At 41.6% G+C, this 3147-nt stretch overlaps 1 long non-coding RNA gene across 1 annotated transcript; it reads right to left on the bottom strand.

The window, feature by feature from the left end:
* Positions 1 to 1408: 1408 nt before the first annotated feature.
* LOC134031029 (uncharacterized) lies at positions 1409 to 2477 on the bottom strand. The gene is made up of 3 exons (XR_009931811.1): positions 2437 to 2477; positions 1922 to 2346; positions 1409 to 1662 (listed from the first exon to the last, which is right to left on the bottom strand). It is a non-coding gene; the product is annotated as an uncharacterized LOC134031029 (long non-coding RNA).
* Between the last annotated feature and the right edge of the window lie 670 nt (positions 2478 to 3147).

Raw genomic sequence — 3147 nt, 5'->3', positions numbered from 1 at the left:
AAATGTACTGTAAAAATAATATACTTAAAAATATCAAAGCTAATGTTCGACATCCAACTGTCAGCTGTTACCTGTTAACTGCCAGCAAGATAGTTAAGAAAGTTAACTGTACACAAAATGTTACACCAAAATTTTGTGTGCAAAAAATTGCAGTTGTACAGCGTTATTTAGTGTACTAGACTGCGATTTATTTCTGTGTGTACAAACCCTCATGGAACAAACTGAACAAATTCTATTTTGCGATAAGAATTTGTGAGGGTCATACAGTTTTCCATAGACATATATACAGAAAGGCTGTTAATGGGTACCACCTCCTGTATCAGCTAATTTTGCGTGTCGGTCTACACAACGGAAAAAAACGGTAAACACGTTTCAGTTGAAATCCAAACAAGTTACTGTACCAGTCCTAATCTAGACACCCACCGCTACTGAAATATGTAAAATTGATTGATTAAAGATTTTTCGATCTATAAATGTTTTTTTACTGTTTGTCACTTTTTTAATAGCTGGGGCGTTAATAGGTGCCGTTACGATAGTTGTCTTGTGGTGGTTAAAATGTTTTTCATAATATTTTATATCTATGTAGGGTCCTCAACTGATGTATGCAATTTCATCAAGGCCAGAGGGGAGGCAGAGCACCTTTTACTGGCCATAAGAACAGTGCCATGGAAGGATGGAATAAGTACTCCAAAGGCACTCTTCAGCCACAGTAACCAGTTGAAGAAGTAGTGGCATTTACATATCTTACAATTGGCTGTCTGTTCAGACAGGTTCTCGATTCCGTTGGCCTTGCGGGCATGGTCAGCCCACTTCAGGCCCGCAAGAAATGGGACAACCTCAAGACTAAATATAAGGTATGACCAGATAGTCACACATGACCCACCATTGGAATATTGCATGCACTGTTGTGGTATTTACTGTAGTATTTATCTGTAGGAGCTGAAGTGCCCACCCACAGGCATGGGGACAGACAATGGGGAGGATATGGCTGCCTCGTGGCCATGGTACTCTGCCATGGATGAGCTGCTTGGCCAGAGGCACTCCATCACACTACCCGTGCTTCGTGCCTCTTTGCCCTGCAGCTCATCCATGGCAGAGCCCAACGCTATGGGTGCCGTGTCCTTCCCACCGAGAAGTGTGTCCCCCTCACCACCGAGGAGAGCCAGGAAGGAATGAGGAAGAGGAGGTACAGCATGGCATTCGTGGGCGAGATGATGGAGAGGGCGGAGGCCTTCGAAATCGAAAGGCAGCGGAGAGAGGTGGAGCGGCAGGAGAGGGGCGATGTTAAATTAGACAGGCTTCTGGCTGTCATGGAGCGGTTGGCCGAAAAATAAATAATAAAAAACAATACCAATTAAACATTTACAGCATTGTGTAAGTACATGTAAATGATGAGACAACAACAGAGTTCAGTTAAAATAAGTGTATTTTAATGGAAAGCTCCCCAAGCAAGCACAAGGGCAACAGTGACGAGGGAAAACTCCCATGTAGGAAGAAACCTCGGGAGGGCCCAGGCTCAGGGAGCGACCACCCTCCTTGGTCATTTCTGTGTGAGTGAGTGTAGTGAGTAGGGTGGGTGGAGTGAGTGCGGTGTTTCAGTCTCCTGTGCGTGTTCCTGCAACGACATGAACGGTGTTATAACTTAATTAACCCTTGTGTTATCTTCGGGTCATTCTGACCCATCAGTCATTGTGACCCACCGTCGTATTGCGACAACTTTACCGCCTACAAAAACAAAGTGAAGCATTTTCTTTTAACCGTTGGGCTGTCTCAGACCCCCCACATTGCGAAGGTTAAAAGAAAATTATTTTTATTTGTTTTTGTATTGGGTAAAATTGGGTAAACACAACGATGGTTCGTTATGAACCTTTGGGTCATGTGACCCGAAAGCAGCACAAGGGTTAATGTAATTACTATATACAATCAAAGAACTATATAACAATGTATCAATCAAAGAACTATATAACAATGTATCAATCAAAGAACTATATAACAATTTATTAATCAAAGAACCATACAACAATTTATCAACAATAATCGTGTCCCGTAGAAAGACACTGAAGTGCGGACAGCTGATCTGCAATGCTGTCTCGCAGGGCACCACAACTTGATGTTTCGACATGGTCCTCTCCCCCGACGGGCTCTTCAGGGTCCTCCTCATCCACCGGTAGGACATCATCATTGCCCAGACATACATTGTGAAGCATAGTGCAACACACAATGACATCTGGCACAAATGAGACGTCCACCTCCAAGGCACAGAAAAAGATGGACCTCCACCTCGTCTTCACCATGCCAAAAGCCCGCTCAATGACCGAACAAGCTCTGGCAGGATGCGCGTTAAACCTACAAGTGTTGGGGGAAACAATGAATGACATGTAATTACTCTAATCTCTGTGACATTGCAATTAAAATCACATATTTTAATGTACCAACCTCTGTTGTGCCACTCCCCTGAGTGGATTCTTTTTTATTTTATTTTTTTTATTTAGAAGGATCCCCATTAGCTCTACCCTAAGACAGAGCTACTTTTGGTGGGGTCCACATATAAGACTTACATACTAACAACAAACATGTGGAACATACATTACAATACCAATATCTAACATTTAAAACATACATTACAAGTATCAAAAGTTAAAATACATAAAAATAATGATCATACAATTTTACATTACAAATATAAAAAATGTACCTAGTGGTTATGCAATTTTACCTTTGTCATGATATAAAACACTGACATATCCAATTCCATAGAAGCGTAAACTGCAAACCATGTAAGAGTACTACACATTTCTGTACAGTATATCACCATCTGGTGTCACAAGTATGCTGTACCCAAGTGTTTCATTATTTGCTTTTTGAACATACATGTACGTGTCATGTTTATAATTTCCGTCGGTAGTAGGTTCCATGACTTCATGACCCTGTATCCCACAGTTCGTTTAAGAAAATTGGTATTAGCTCTGGGGAGTGAAAACCTACCTTCTATTACTCGTCTAGTGGCATAGCTATGTGAGGCTACATTTTTATTTAGTTGCCTATACTGATCAGCTGGTGTTTTAGACTGCAAGAGGAGTTGACAAAAGAAGTGCAGCTATCATCCTGTCTTCAACTTTTAGCCAGTGGAGACTGGCATGCATACTT

The sequence above is a fragment of the Osmerus eperlanus genome, chromosome 12 (assembly GCF_963692335.1).
Source record: "Osmerus eperlanus chromosome 12, fOsmEpe2.1, whole genome shotgun sequence".
Taxonomy (NCBI): Eukaryota; Metazoa; Chordata; class Actinopteri; order Osmeriformes; family Osmeridae; genus Osmerus; species Osmerus eperlanus.
The sequence above is the reverse complement of the archived record's forward strand: the minus strand, read 5'-3'. Positions and strand labels throughout refer to the sequence as shown.